Genomic DNA, 16,712 nt, shown 5'->3' on the forward strand with positions numbered 1-16,712 from the left:
TGACCCCAAGTTTCCCTAAGGCCTTAGCTTTGTGCTAATGAATTCCATCAATACTTTTTCCTTATAACTCCCCAAGAGTATGGAACTCATAGACTTAGAGATTCGGGTTTGAAGTGCCTTCAGTTCTTCCTTCAACTTACAAATGGAATACCGTTATAAATGGACAAGTTCCTTCTAAAAAATATATATTTGTTTTACCCTTGGGTATTTTCACATAGTAGACATTCCTTTCAAAACTGCAATCATGGGGTACCTGAGTGACTTAGTTGGTTAAGCCTCCAACTCTTGATTTCCGCTTGGGTCATGACCTCAGGGTTTGAGATTGGGGGGCAGGGGTCTGGATTCATGCTCAGTGGGGAGCCTCTATGAGGTTCTCTCCCTCTGCCCCCCACCACCTGCCCCAACTCATGCGAGCACACATTCACACGCTCATATTCATGAGCGCTCTCTCTTTCAAATAAATCAATCTTGGGGCGCCTGGGTGGCTTAGTCGGTTAAGCACCCAACTTGTGATTTCAGCTCAGGTCATGATCTCAGGGTCAAGGGATCAAGCCCTGCATCAGGCTGTCGCTCAGCGCAGAATCTGCTTGAGATTCTCTCTCCGTCCCCCCACCCCAGACTCCACTCACACTCTAAATAAGTAAGTAGAGAATCTCTCTCCCTCTTCCTCCCACAAAAAATAAATGAAATAAACATCTTTTTTAAGATAAATTTTTTTTTAACAATTACCATCATAAATTGAACCAAACATGATCCACATAGCCCTAAGTACTGGTTTTGGTTAAAATATACATATCTGACTTAAGGTTTCTATGTATCTGAGCAAGTTACAGCAGTTACCAGACTACAAACTTATTCCTGGCAATCAAATTGAGTATTTATAAAATCAGTTCATTTTTACATACAAATCATAAGCCTTCAAAAATAAAACAAAAAAAAAAAAAGAAAGAAACTAAGCCTATTAACTTTTTATTCTGTCCCTTACCAATATTTACAAGTCTCATTTATGAAACACAAGTGTTACAAGGAAATCTTAGAAGAAAAAGAAAATTTAGAAACCAACACATCTTTACTTTTGTGTTCTTTTAATTCCATGAGTAAAAATGGTAGGTGCTGAAGATACGAAATTGTCAAGATATTGCTCTGCCTTCATCACCTCCCAATCTAGTTGGGAGAAACAAAGAGAAGAAAATTAAAGAGCACAGGTAAAGAATTCAGTTAACACCCCAGGGCCCTCTCAGCACCCAGCCTGCAGAAGGCAACCATTCAACAGCAGCTGACTGACGAGATGAACAGATGAATGTCAGAATAGGTCGGTGGAAGGATCGATCAATAGCATTTTTAGCTAACAGAAAAGAGGATGAGTGGGTTTCGGCAGGTATAAGAAATAGGATAAACTGAACTCAGACAAACTTCCTAAAGAGTTATGCCATCATTTTAGCACATTTTAAAAAATAAGCACATGAAATCTAGAATTTCAAAGATATTTTTCTATAGGATGAAACTAAACATTTAGTTTTTAAGATGACTCCATGAAATTTTTAAAGCAGTTCAAATCCAGGATGACCCAGGAAAAAGGAGAAAGAAGATATTCCAGAGAGAGGCAAAGGCATAAGCTCAAGCCAGGAGGCAAGAACTGCAGGGAGTTCAAACCAATGGGCAGGCTGCAGGCAAGCAGTGGTAGATGAGGACCTTCAAATCACAAAGCACTACATCTGTCAGATTCAACAGGATGAACTTCCCTCGTACAGCAACAGGGACCCACATAAAGGACATGGCTATGCTTGTATTTTAGAGGGTAGACACTGGGGAGTCGGCGAGGGTGGGGAATACAGGTTTAGTGGGAATCATAAATAAATAAGAAATATTTAGGTGTTTAAAAAAATCATCAGGCTTTGCTGATACACTGGGTATGAGCAGAGGAAATCACGAAGGAAAATTTGACAGTTTACAGCTTGGGTGACTAATAGACAGTAGTACCTAATAAAAGGGCTTAAGTCAAGGGATGGCTTTGAGGGGTTTTGTTTCGTGTGATAATGATAATAAGCATGACTGATAATGAGCAGGCTATCCTAAGAGAAAGGGAAAGAAAGTGGTAAAGTGAGTAAAGTTGATGATACAGGTCCAAACCAGATGAGTTTAGAGTAGAGTTTAGGAGACTCAGGCCCCCTTCCTCCTGACAGAGGTATTATAATTACATTAATCCAGAACACTGTGTAAGAACAATGAGTCCCAGCAACAGTTTGTTAAATGAGGAAGGAATCCAAAAGTGTGGCTCAAACAGGGTGTTCAGAAACCAAATTGAAGAGGAGGGGTAACCCAAAGAAAGATTAGAGTCACAGTTCAAGGTTGGGAATATGTCAACATTTACAGCTTGAGTAGATCAGGCACCATCAGTATACCCCTAGAACCAGGTCAGTGTGTTACAGAGACAGCTAGGTCTTTCAATCAAGACTGATCGAGGGGCGCCTGGGTGGCTCAGTGGGTTAAGCCGCTGCCTTCGGCTCAGGTCATGATCTCGGGGTCCTGGGATCGAGTCCCGCATCGGGCTCTCTGCTCGGCAGGGAGCCTGCTTCCCTCTCTCTCTCTCTCTCTCTCTCTGCCTGCCTCTCTGTCTACTTGTGATCTCTCTCTGTCAAAATAAATAAATAAAATCTTTAAAAAAAAAAAAAAAAAAAGACTGATCGAGACTCACAGGTGATCAGCCTACCTGCATAGCCTTCCCCCTTCTTCCCCTGCTACTGAAAGTGGCAATTTGTTCTGGTCTCATTTGTTCCAAATATTTCTCCATTTTCCAACAAGTTTCAAGGAGTTAGTTGAAGCCATGTGAAGTACAATTTGAAAATACTTCCCAATAAACACAGAAGCTATTCTTACAATAGCTTCACAGGAAGAGGTCACAGCTAGGCATGGGAAAGATCTAGCCTCCTGCTGGCTGGAGCTCTCATTTGCTCTGTTGCTCTCCCCTTTCTCGCTCTACCCAGTTTCACACCAGTCACTGTTTGGTCGGGCCTTGATAATCTGTAACCTTAAGCATAAATCATATCCGACTTATACAAGCACATAGTAGAGCTGGGCTCCGAAGAGCACTGGACATCTGGAGTATCTGACATCCAAGCCTTTGGCAAGATGTCAACATTTCATAGAGTACTTTAAGTGTTTTGGTCTGAGAGCTAATGCAGCATTTCCCACTGGTCAACACGCGCAGCCCAAGGAGAGAGCAAAGTCTATTTCCCTCAACATCAGATGTTACACTCAGCTGCTGATCCAGTCTTGCCAACAGAGAGGAAGAGAAGCTGGAAAAACCGGTAAGTAAAAAAAGGTCCACCCGATGCAGAGTATATTTAAAGAATATTTGTGATTCCAATGTGAAATGGCTGTCTGTACTCGTGTTGTACTAAATTCTTTTTTTTAATGGATTAAATGATAAGAGACAGATTTACAGATGAGACTTGATTTCCAAATTCAAAAACTAAATTAAGTCCAATTAACTGTTCTCCATCAATGTTCCTTTTAACTGCCTGGAGCAGGAATTTCTTCCACGGGCACATGCATTAAGCTTTAAGAAATCACTACTTTTTAAAAAATTCATAAACTTATTGCTTGTATACAACATAAGACAGTGCTCTGTGTGTGTGTGGAAAGTGGGTTAAAATCAGCTTGGGATACGGTAAGAAGCACCGAAAGAGCTGGGCTATGATGTAATCCCCAGAGCTGAGGGAGGCCAATAAAGAAAGGAAAAGCTGAAGACAGACAAAATAGGTTTGGTTTAAGAGCACAAATGGCCCAGCTCCGCAAAGCCTGAAACCAAAGGCAAAATACTTCATGCAAGGAAGCATTTAAAGTCTTCTCTGAAACCTAAATACCTGAACTACTTGTGTGGAACTAATGGTGAGTCACAACTGATTTTTAAAGGAAAGACACAGAAATTAAATAAGCCTCATGGTTGCTCTTTTAGGGTTTTTTTTAACGTCTTAGGCTTGGCTTTTCGTATCTTTGATTCTTCTGATTTCTTTCTCTGAGACTTCACCAACATTTAAATATCAAATATTCAGTGGTTTTTTTGTGGGGGGGAGGTTTGGGGTTTTTTGGTTTTTTTTTTTTTAATTTGTGGGTGGCAAGGACAAAGAACAACTTGTGGAACTTATTTTTATTTGTTTTTTTCTAAAAATTGTATAGTAAATTTCATAAAGTCCAGACTAACAGATAATTTTAAATTTCATTTGTGCTTAGGATCCACTCTAGTATGTTTCCTAGCAAAACAGTTATTTAAAAGCCCTACTGGGGAAACGGTAAGAACATTGTGACTGGTAGAGGGCAGAGAGATAGGATCATTTATCAACAACGAGGGCCTCCCAACTCTGCTGGGAAAAATGTTTTAAAAGTCACAAAATTTAATATTTTTTAAAAAGCTATGAGTCTTCTTAACCAGTGATTTTCTAAATGTAGAAAATGTAATCTTTTAAGTCTTTTCTTAATTCATTTTTATACCTACCAAATTTTTTTAGGATTTTATTTATTTGACACAGAAGAGAGTGAGCACAAACAGGGGGAGGGAGAAGCAGACTCCCTGCTGAGCAACGAGTCCAGTGTGGGATTTGATGCCAGGACCTGATCTGAGGACAGATGTTTAACTGACTGAGCCACCCAGGCACCCCACTTACCAACTTTCTTGCCAGTTTTCCCCACTTAAAGATAGCATTCGTGGGAGAAAATCTATATACATCTATAGTCCTCTTTCCATTCTAGAGGACTTTCTGTATCAGCCCCACCCATTATAGGGGAAGACTGCTTCACCTTTAGTGCTTCTTCAACACAAAACATTTCACAACTGGTAGGGATTATAGTTGGTTAAGCATTGCCTTTGGCTCAGGTCATGATCCCAGAGTCCCAGATCAAGCCCCACACTGGGCTACTTATTCAGTGGGGAGTCTGCTTCTCTCTCTGCCCTTTACACCACTTGTGCACTCTCTCTCACTTGTTTGCTCTTTCTCCTGCTCTCTCCCAAATAAATAGAATCTTAAAAAAAAAAAAAAAAAAAAAAAAAAAAAAAAAAACTTGGAATTTAAAAAAGAAAAAGAAAAAGGAAAGAAAAACAAAACCAACATGTAGGCTTACTTACTTCTTGCCATATGCCTTACTATACAGATTTTGTTAACCATTCATGTGTAATTTCACTAATAACTATTAAGTGTATTAGTATACTAATCATGTGAAATTTCCACATTTGTAGGTTAAAAAAAAACAGCCAAATATTAGCAATTTTATATGACTCACTCTAATAGGAAAGGAAGAGAAACAGTCTCAAAAGGTAGCGCCAAAAGTCAAGGGGTGAGGAAAAAACTATTAATGGTATTTTACATAATTGTAATATGACAGCAAGATCCAGGACTTCTAATTAACAATTCCAAGTAACAAATCTCCATAGATACAGCCCTCTGTTTTTAAAGCATTTGCACAGATATTACCAAAACTGGACGTTTCCTGCAGCCAAATTACAACAGGAAATGCCTTCTGTTTTTGGCTCTGTCTTACCAGTGAGGAAGCTACGGTCCAGGGAGGTTCGTTGACTTGAACACAGTAACACAGCTAATAAAGGTCAACAACGGGACTTCAAGAAAAAGCCATCTGGCTTCAAATCCGGTACCCTCTCACCTATCCCATCTCTCTCTGATCTAAAGAGATGAATGTGCCCAATAAAAACTGTAATTTATACATAAACACAAGTTTGGAGATGCAAAAGCGTACAGGACTGCTCTGCCTCTTAACTTGTTTGCACAACAGTAACAATAATTACATTGCATAAAACAGGCAATATTACGGGCACTCAGATTTTTACAGAGGCAATTTTATATGGTAGAAAAAGCAGACTTTTGCAGATAAAGAGCTGAATTCGAATCTACTGTGACCTTGAGCTACATTTGTTTCTTAGCTCTTTTGCCTCTATGATCTTCCTCCATCCCCTAACCCATAAAACATCATGATAAAGCTATCACCACAAAGAGCTGCTAAGATACTAATGGGGCACGTTAGTATCTGACACGTAGAAGCTATTCAGTAAAAACAGAATTTTCTTCCCCATCCTTGCTAATAACTTATTAGGTCCGAGATAGTATTAGCAAGATTAAAAACCTCACAGGAAACTTTTTGAGTTAGCATCTGCTACTCAGAGGGCCAAACAAGAAACTGCAAAATAAGGGAGCATGAATAGTTCTCCCAATTCACCTTCCATCATTTCAACAGAAAACTGGGGACTGTGCCAGCACACAGGTGGCAAGCATCTATCAACATACGCCCACTAAGTAGCAACCACCATAAGTGACCCACACTGTAAATAAGCAGGCCGACCAGGGAGCCTGACAGCCAGAGACCTGGCGATTGGGAACCCAGGGCCCTGAGTCCTACAGGTGGTAGTCCTACACAGAGAGAGGTGGGGAAAGACATGAAGGTTAATATATGCTTAATTCTCATGCCTTGTGGGTGGATGAATAACCAAATAGACAACCTTACCAAAAAACTCAAGAAAAAAGTGAAATGAAAGATATCCGATCTGTAGGAGTTACAAAGATAGACTGGGAAGTTTTACTTATTTTTAGAATTTAATTACTCTTTATAAATGTCTGGTGTCCTTTTTTGGTATTTATAGACAGTCCACATACTGTCTAGTATACGTATAAATTAAAGCCTGACATCAAAATAAGCAAATTAACCCCCAGAAAGCCTTATTAGAAAATATAGTAAAATATATTTTGCCACGAATTCTCAAACTTTTGGTCTCAAGATCCCTTTCCCAACACTCAGTAGTCTGAAGAGCTTTCATTTGTGTAAGTTAAATCTAGCCATATTTACTATATTAGATGTTAAAATTGTTAAATTTATATTTATAATTGTTTTGAAATAGTGCCAAATGTTAACATGAATAACATTTTGTGAAAAATAAATTATCAAAAAAGTTTTAATTAGAAAGGTGACATTCTACATTTTTACATTTCTCTAACATCTAGACTAAGATTCTCATATTCATTTCTGCATTTAATTAGTTTCAAACGGTAGTTTTAATTAAAGCATATTAAAGAAAATCTAGTCTCACACAGATATGTAATAGGAAAAGGAAGAAGTATGTAGTAGCCTTCTGGATTTTCTTCTTTGGCACCACATGAAAACTCAAAAAGTGGTGGTTTCTTATATGTTGTTTGCAATGTAGAATCTAAATCCTCATCAATGAATATTCCTCTTACGATAAAATCCTTTAGTCTAACCTAGTCTCTGAATAAGCCTTTGATGTGTGCTAGATTTTATAACATGATACAATCATCAGTCACTTGGAGATGTACATTCATGCAGAATTCATGCAGAATATACTCTTCATTATATAAAATCAAAAAATAGTATTAATATTGGCACTGATCTCTAAGTACTGGAAAGTGCTGCTATTTGTTTTCCTTAGTGAAGGCTCACTTCATCTGTTTTTTGAGAAAATGTCTGCCAAATACCTCAGTCTGAATTACTATAGTTTGTTATCATTCTTTCAAGTAAAAACAGTGTTCCAGGAAAAAGCATCTAATTCAGCTCATGGCTCAGTCACTCCAGTGTTGTTGCTCTAAACAACCATCATATCTAGCAAAAGCTGTAGGAACGATTCCTATTCTGTAATGCAAAATATTTACGACACATATTTAAAGGGTAAGATTGAACCAAGTACAATACACATTCCTTCATAGAGGACACTTAGCCTTTTCTTTTCCTGGTTAGTGGGAATGCAGAGCAGTAATGACTGCTCCAATGTAGTAGTGACTACATGGACAGATGTGTACATGGCCTTGACTGGTACTAAAGTCCCATCAGGTTTGTTTTACATACCACAGCGTTTGCACCTTTCATACAAATGTCAGTGTAACAAGTTAGAAAAAGCAAATAACATGTTACTATTCTTTGAAAGATGTGTTGATTTTCAATGCCCACCTGAGTGTCAAGGATCCCCATAGACATAATAAGCCATATTATAAGAACTATTAGTTTAGACTTTGAGATAGAAAAATTTTCTTTTGATACAAAAAACACCAGCTCAAAAAAAAAAGGTAATTTGACTACATTAAAATCAATAACTTTTGTTTATCAAAATAAATCTTTAAAAGTGAAAAAACAAGTTACAATCTGGGAAAGGCGATTCACCATATATAAACCCAAACAAAGCAGATATCAACAATATTTGAAGAATTTTTACAAATCAATGATAGCATAAACAACCCAACAGAAAAATGAGACAGATGAGTTGACATTTCATGGAAATAACTGATTATTATATGATGAGATGCCCCTACCATCAGTTATCATGGAAACGCAAATCAATACCACAATATAATATCGTGTCACAAACAGAACTGTAAAAATCTGAGATTATGAAATGTTGAGGAAGATTTGTGACCACAGTATCATTACACATTGTTGATAGGAGTATAAATTGGTACAACCACTTTAGAACATAGTTTGAACACTGTTTCCCATTATTTTAACATTCATATACCCTATGAATCAACAATTTAACTTCTAGATTTATCCCCACAGGAAAATCTTTCACGTGTTCATCAAGAGACAATATGGATATACATCTCAACATAGTTTGCATGGGCAAAAACCCAGAAACACCCCAAACACAGGAAACTGAGTGTATGAACTGAAATGGTCAGACAATGGAAGGTTATAGTCATCAAGACAAACGAATGATAAAACAATACTCAGTAACATGGATGATATGTGGTACGATACAGTTAAGTCACTAAAAGATCACATGTGGCCTTTTAAAACATACACACACACACACACACCCCACAGATACACACACACTTTCAGGAAAATATATAGACGTTACAGTACACTACAAAACAAGACAGCAGGAGAATGAAGAAAATAGCATTCAGGACACATGATGACCAGAGATGGCCTGTGGGAAGGAGAGCAAAGCATTCAGCTACATGTAGCTTATAACCATCTTGCCTTTTGTTTTGGTTATTTAGTTTAAGGAAAACTATTAACATGATTGAAAATAACAGAATTAAACTTTTTAAAGTCAAACTTGCATCAACTTTGCATAAGAGTATTTTATAAATTAAAGATTATGGTTGATGCAATTTTATGCACCAAAGATTTTAAAAGATACCTATATATTTTACCCTATTACACAAAAATTATAAAACTCTAGAGGTTCTAGACAGACTCATCATGTAACAGTTAAGTAAATCAACTCCTGAGTTTGACCAAAATTGTACAGATAGATTCACTCATAAATTCACTAAGTATCTAGTGAACTTCTACAGTAATGCCAGACACTAATATAGCAGTGAACAAGAGAATTAAATTCTGGTCTCATGAAGAGAAAGAAGTCCTTTAAGGGGGTGATGGAGACATAAATTGAAAAATTACTATTATTTTAAATAAGGAAGAGAGCTATGAAAAAAATAAAAGCTGGTGAGGGGCTGGAAGGTGCTGGGTACAGGGTTGGCTGCATCAGATGTCATGGACAGAACAGGGCTCTCTGAGGAGGTGATGTCACATGTTAATGCAGACCAACATGAGGCAGACACACTAAAATGCTAAGGACAGACAACCACAGCCCAAGGCCGGGGCTCCGAGCACCTCTGCCTCAGTGAGTTTTAGATCCTCATGCAACTGGGTCTCAACATCACTGCGGGGACAGTGTGAAAGCAAATTCACCTGGGCACTTCCGCTAGTCCTAACACAGTGCTTGACAGAACTCAGAGGGTAATGTTTGCAGACCCTTGCCGAGGGTCCCTACCAGTGTACAAAGGATCAGAAGCCTTTTGGGATTTACTGGGACAGGGGAAAAAATATGTACCTGGCTCAGAGCTTTGCTGGGCACTGGGTGACAGACAAGGAAAAGCTCAAGGGGATAGCTAGGCAGTTAAGCTTTTGCTTATTTTCAATTTTTGTTCAACTGGACCAAAATATCTAAGTAGCACACTAATCTAAATTCATAATGCACATTGGTTTACTTGCCAAAGGCACCACACATCCGCTGTTTTGCCTTCCCTGTGCCCTCCACCCCGTACACACAAACACACCTGCACTTTTTCCACAGGCTAATCATGTCAATGACATTCAAGAGATGGAAGAAAGCTTGCCAGCACTCCCACTGCCGCAGGCTGGACAGACTTATGTTAGAGGTACGAGTCACACAGCTGGGGAGAGGCCTCTGTTCTCCACCAGGAAAGCAGCAGTGGACCCTGGCTGAGACACCTGGGAGCAGGATCAGCTAGAATGCAAGGTACACTGATGCTGTATCTGCCAGGCATCTCCCAGCTGCCTCCTAAAGGGGAAGCCTGAAACCAAGGCAAGACCAGACAGGGTAGGGCTTAGAGGAGCTGGGTTCTCAGCACTGGTGCTCCGGTTTCTACCTCAGGAACTTGCTCGAGCCACTAAGTTCCCTTCACCTGCTTTTCTTCCTGTGCAGTATAATGATGTTTTGGGTCATTCATCAGAAATTTATAGTTCCTCCTATGAACCATTTGCCAGGTCAGGTGAAAATACAAAGCTTTCTCTCCATGCATAACACACTAGCCAACGAAAACTAGTCTTTCCGACAGGAACAATACTCCCTAGCAGTTATGGCTTTAGAATGACACTGTGACCTGGATTCCAATGGCAGTTCTACAACATACTAGTTGTAATACTGTGGACAATTTATTCAAACTCTCTAGACTTCAGTTTCCTGAATTATAAAGTAGAATTGCTTTTTATCTTATCAGAACTATAAGAGGATTTATTTAAAAGTGTGTGGCTGAAGTTCGTTTTCACTGGTGCATAAAATTTCACTAATTTTTTCTTCTTCTACCCATTCTCCTGTCAATAATCCTTCGAGCTAATGCCCACGTTTTTGCTATTATCACCATTTCTATGAGCATCCTTGTTCATGTTCCTTGGTATACTTCTCTAGTTTTCTAGGGCACATACCTAGGAATTAAAAATGCTTATCTACAGGGTGAGTAAATATTCCTCTTTTCCAACTACTTTCAATTCATTTTCTAAAGTGATAAACTTTAGAAACATAATGCTGAGCTGAGGATTTGTAAAAAGTCCCGGAAGACTACATATAGCATGAACAACTTTACAAGAGAATCTATGACTACATGGATTAAAAACCTGTTTTTAAAGGGCAGAAATGAAGAACACAAAACTCAAGACGGGGTTCGCTCCGGGCAGAGGAGATGCAGGAGGTCTGGTGGGGTTCTGGCTCTTGGCTCGGTGCTGTGCTCTTTTTGACTGTGTTTTCCCTTATGTTACATAAACTCTTTTCAACGTATGGAATAGTCCTTGAAAAAGAAATAGTACTCTTAAAAGTAATTAGCATTCCCTGTGTCCCGTATAAGATAAAGTTCCCGATAAATGGCAGTTATCGCTATAAAATGTGAGGAGACTGAAAGGGATGACAAGACACAGGGACAGCTCAACGCAAGCCGTGACTCACTCAGTTGAGGGAAAAGCTGTTCCCTCTGGAGGTGAGGCCACCTGGCTCCTCAGCATCCAGGGCTGTAAGGGACCCAGAAGTGCGGAAAATGGAGGTGCACCGTGCAGAGGGGAAGGAGATGAGGCAGCTCAGGTTCCAGAAGCACCAGGCACTGAGCTCTAAGGGGGCAGGACGGATCCACAAGGCCAACAAGGCTGTCTGCTAATAAGCGCCCAAGGAATAGATGATTGATAAAAGGCAAAGTTTGCTTTCTTGATGATGATTTTAAACAGTGTTCTAAACAGAAATCATTTTGGCTGGAAAGAGAAAGGGAGATGGCAGAGAACAGAATAAGATAAACCAATTTAAGGGTAGGCAGAGAAACTCCCCAAGGTAACTGAGAAGAACAAGTAAGCAGGGTAACAGAGAAGTCTAAGAGACTGTTAAGTACCTGCTCTATGTCAGGCACTGAGCTCAGGACTCTTCTCTCTAAACTAACACACACACATATAATACATGCATATGTGCTCATACACATACATGTGTATGCTCATATACTGTAATATGTATCAGCCCAAAAAATACAATACACAAGCACTCGTACTTTTCTTTTCTTCTACTGATCTGTTTTGAAAATGTGGTGCAGGCAATTATGGCCCATCTCTCCTAAATAACTTCACTACGCATCCCTGAAGAATAAGAATATTCCCCAGGGGCGCCTGGGTGGCTCAGTGGGTTAAAGCCTCTGCCTTCAGCTCAGGTCATGATCCCAGGGTCCTGGGATCGAGCCCCGCATCAGGCTCTCTGCTCAGCGGGGAGCCTGCTTCCTCCTCTCTCTCTCTCTGCCTGCCTCTCTACCTACTTGTGATCTCTGTCAAATAAATAAATAAAACCTTAAAAAAAAAAAAAAAAGAATTGGCTTTTGGCTCAGTTGGCTCAGTTGGCTCAGTCGGTTAAGCATCTGCCTTTGGCTCAGGTCATGATCCCCGGGTCCTGGAATCAAGTCCCACCTCAGGCTTCTTGCTCAGTGGGGAGCCTGCTTCTCCCTCTACCTGCCACTCCCCCTACTTGTGCTTGCACTCGCGCTCGCTTTCTCTCTGGCAAATAAATAAATAACACCTTAAAAAAAAAAAAAGAATATTCCTCAACTTAACCATCCTATTAACATAGCTAGAAAAATTCAATAATACTGTGTGACATAGAGCCTGTATTCAGATTAACACAACTGTCCCCAAACAACTCCTATAGCTCTATCCTCTACTTCTCCCCCAAGTCACCAGTCACATTCACACATTATGTTACTTCTCTTTGGCCTCTTTTGATCTAGAATCACTTCCTCCCACCCCATCACATTCATTCACTTTTCATGACTCTGATTTTTTTGAGTCTTTACAGAATTCTGAATCTGCCCAATTATTCATCCATAATTAGCATTCTGACAAGGCATTTTGTGTACATCTAATTGTATAATATCTGGAGGCACAAAATGTCAAGTTATCCCATTTGGGGTAAGTCTGATCATTCTGTGACTGCCAGATATCCCTGCTGAAAAGGTACCATTTGTTCTTTCATATTCTAAATGACTGGAGAGTGATACTTGCAGACTGGACTATCCTGTTCTCCTACAACCTTTCACCGACTGGCTTTTCCCACCCCCCTGAAGACTGCTGCTTCATCAGTTATTACACTGAGGTTGCAAAATGGTGACTTGCTAATTCAATCACTCATTCTACATTTTTTAGCTGTTATTCTGTAAAGAAGAGCTTCCCCCAGTCTGCATCCTCCCTTTTTTAATCCCTATTCTTGTTTTTGGTTTGTTCTTTGTTTCTTGTTTTTGTTTTGCTTTGCTTTATTTTAGAGGGAAAGAGACAGAAGGGGAGGGAGTGGGAGGAGGGGCAGCTAGAGGGAGAGGGAGAGAGATATTCAAGCAGACTCCTTGTTGAGTGCAGAGCCTAAAGTGGGGCTCAATCTCACAACCCTGAGATCACGACCTGAGCTTAAAACCAAGAGTCGGACAATTAACTAACTGTGCCACCCAGGTGCTCCAATTCCTGTTCTTTTTTTTTTTTTTTAAGATTTTATTTATTTATTTGACAGAGAGAGTGAGCGCAGGCAGATAGAGTGGCAGGCAGAGGCAGAGGGAGAAGCAGGCTCCCTGCTGAGCAAGGAGCCCGATGTGGGACTCGATCCCAGGAAGCTGGGATCATGCCCTGAGCCGAAGGCAGCTGCTTAACCAACTGAACCACCCAGGCGTCCCCAGTCCCTGTTCTTAATACTACTTCCTTATTCTTAGTATCACTATCAACTCCTAAATTTGGCTTATTTTTCAAAGTACTTTAGTCTCGTATTGTCACTCTTGTTGATATCCAAAATGTCAAATTTAGAAGTGCCACCGAGGCAGGTCCCATGTCCCTTTTCTATATTTCCCCATCGGGTTGAGCCTTTCCTTTTTTTTTTTTGCCCACATGGTTTACCTCAACTCACCTTGTACTTTCCCTGTGCCTTAATAAAATCAGTCACTTCTCCAAGAAGCCCTGGCTCCTTTTAGTGGGCAGTAATACTTAGAAACAAGATGAGCTCACTGATACTAGCAATCAGTATTTCTCCATCTAAGAGGGTTTTTACCTTTGCTATTTAATGATGGAAAAGGCTTGAACAAATTTATAGCTATGGGACTGTTGTGACTTTCAGTCCTATGCGTTTTTATCCTGTCTTATTAAGGACTTGTACAGGTTTCTACCTTGCAGGGAAATCGCTTCTAGGCAGAGAGACTTATTGAAAATATAAGAGGAAAGCAATAATGTATAAAAAGTAGAAGGAAGTCAAGAGTAGGCAGCAGAAAAGAGGAAGGAAAAAAAAAAAGGGCACAGAGTAAAACCAAACCAATCCAGGTCCAAGCAAGTCATAAGCAAAAACTACAATGGGGCACTCGTTACCTGGTTATTATCAGATTTCTCACATACAGACATTACAGCTGAGGCAACACTGAAATGCCATTGAATAATTCCCGTGGAGCATGGCAAGAGAGAAGATGATTTTCTTATAACGTCCTTGACTGACTCATATCGAACTCCATTGTAAAAGTGAAATAATCCTAAATGGAATGGTCTAAAAAGGACACACACACTCAACAATGGATCCCAAGCTGTGGGCATAGGGCTCACAAAAAGGAAAGGTCTTTCATTTCACATACACTCAGAACCATCTCTAAGCTGCACAAAACTGCATCTTTCACATTTAAGTTCCACTAATTTCGAAATGAATATAGTTGCTTCATTATCACATGTTATGTGTAATAGAATATGAATTCATTCACAGATGTGGCTAATTCAGGTGAGTGACCATCACAAATATTTTATAAAAATCAAAGGTTACCCATTCTTCCCACATGGAGGAAGTACATCAAATGCTAGGTTTTCAAGAGTTATGAATGAAAATCCGTTTTTTTACAGCATTCTCACTCCTACCTAAAGTCCTAGGTATTTATAATCTTTTGCTTGGACTAAACATACAGGTGGCTGATGTTTAGCTAAGTAGTTAAAAGTGTGGATTTCCCAGAAATGAAAATCTATTCCCAACCCCACAGCAAAGGAATATGCATTAGTGCCCTTAGCTCCAAGACTGGAAGATCTGAGTAGTGCATGTCTAACTAAGAAATGCAAACATCATCTCAGTGAGGCAAACGGGAGGTCAAAGATTCATTTCCTTTCCTGGCCCAAGGGAATAGAACCACGTATTAAAAAACAATGCTGCAGAACAGGCTGGGAAAAAATCAGGAACCCAACTAGCTCAATCTAATTTCAGACACAGAGGAATTAGTTCCCCAAATTGTGAAAACCAGAGTATCATAGCTTTATGTCACCTTCATCAAAGACTCAGGTTTACGTGGATTGCTGAATAAGACCGGGCAAACTTTGGGCTTCGCACTTCGTACTCCCTATCACTGAGTGTCACTTTTGGTGACTAGAACAGAAGGACCACAGGCAGCACTGCCTTTGCCCTTCTCCACCAACACAAGCACTCTGAGCCGAGGAGGCTCAGAGCACTCAGCCAAGCGTCTACCATGCCTCTTGTAGCCCTCATTTCAGTGCAGAACATCAACCTAAAGGAAGTCCTGGGCAGACTGAAAGTCCCAGAGACATTTGATTATTCCATCATCAGCTGAGTCACTACCTGAACCCACACTGTTCCCTCTGAGCCACACACCGCCAGGCACCAGGTATTGGATTCTTACAGAGAGGAGAACCCTATAAAGCAGCAACTACTGCCGCCCCCCATTTTAGAGAGGTAAAAACTGAAACACAGAGGCACTTAGTAACCCAGAGCTATTAAGTAATTAAGCTATCTTTCTAACAAGGTCCACTACATCCAATACACGTGCTTTTACCCACTATATTGCACTGTCTGACTCTTATTCCTAGAGAGCAGTAAAGAAAGCCCACTTCACATTCTGAGACCTAAGGATTTGAATTACTTACTACTAACGGGTTACTCAATATGCAGTCAAGATTTATCAACAGTAAAAGAGCTGACTAAATTCCTTTCATATGTCAAAATGATATCAAATACACCTACCATTAAGGGACTATTCCATTGGTTCTCAACTAGGAACACTTAGAAATGTGTGGACATGGGGTGCCTCGGTGGCTCAGTGGGTAAAAGCCTCTGCCTTCGGCTCGGGTCATGATCTCAGGGTCCTGGGATTGAGCCCCACATCGGGCTCTCTGCTCAGCAGGGAGCCTGCTTCCTCCTCTCTCTCTCTCTGCCTGCCTCTCTGCCTACTTGTGATCTCTGTCTGTCAAATAAATAAATAAAATCTTAAAAAAAAAAAAAAAGAAAAGAAAAGAAAAAGGAAGTGTGGACACATTTCTTTGTTGTCATAAATCATGGGGTGCTACTGGCACCTAGTGGATAGAGGCCAGGAATGCAGCTAAAAATCTTAAAAAGCACAACACAGCTCACCCACAAAGAGCTGGAATTTAAAAAAAAAAAAAAAAAGTCAGTGCAAAGGTTGAAAAACCTGAGGCCATGACAGAGAGTGTGGATGCAAAATCCTCACTGATCCAACAGGACACAGGTCCCACTACAGAGGCTAGTGACAGGTGACCATTCTCGTGGCCTCAAAAGTTTGGTGCCAGTGCTACACCTTCCCCTCCTCTATCAGCTCCCATAATCCGCTAAGACATGAAGACAGAGCTTTGAGATCCTAGATGGGCCAGTCTTGCACTTTGCTACCAGTTCTAAGTATTTT

General features: G+C 40.1%; 2 protein-coding genes across 3 annotated transcripts in view; one reads left to right on the forward strand and one right to left on the reverse strand.

Moving 5' to 3' along the window:
* LOC111146123 (mediator complex subunit 12 like) overlaps window positions 1-16,712 on the reverse strand; it is a 314,971-nt gene that overhangs the window by 165,730 nt on the left and 132,529 nt on the right. The window lies entirely within an intron of this gene.
* The window catches only part of LOC111148940 (purinergic receptor P2Y14), a 53,580-nt gene that overhangs the window by 25,696 nt on the left and 11,172 nt on the right, over window positions 1-16,712 (forward strand). The window contains exon 1 of one of the 2 annotated variants that reach the window (XM_022505771.1): window positions 3,070-3,308. The exons of the other annotated variant lie outside the window; for it this stretch is intronic. The gene's annotated coding sequence lies outside the window, so the exon portion shown is untranslated. Of the gene's footprint in view, window positions 1-3,069; window positions 3,309-16,712 lie in introns of those variants that run through there. 2 annotated transcript variants of the gene reach the window in all.

Source organism: Enhydra lutris, unplaced genomic scaffold (genome assembly GCF_002288905.1).
Source record: "Enhydra lutris kenyoni isolate GAN:26980312 unplaced genomic scaffold, ASM228890v2 scaffoldscaffold2, whole genome shotgun sequence".
NCBI classification, from domain to species: Eukaryota; Metazoa; Chordata; class Mammalia; order Carnivora; family Mustelidae; genus Enhydra; species Enhydra lutris.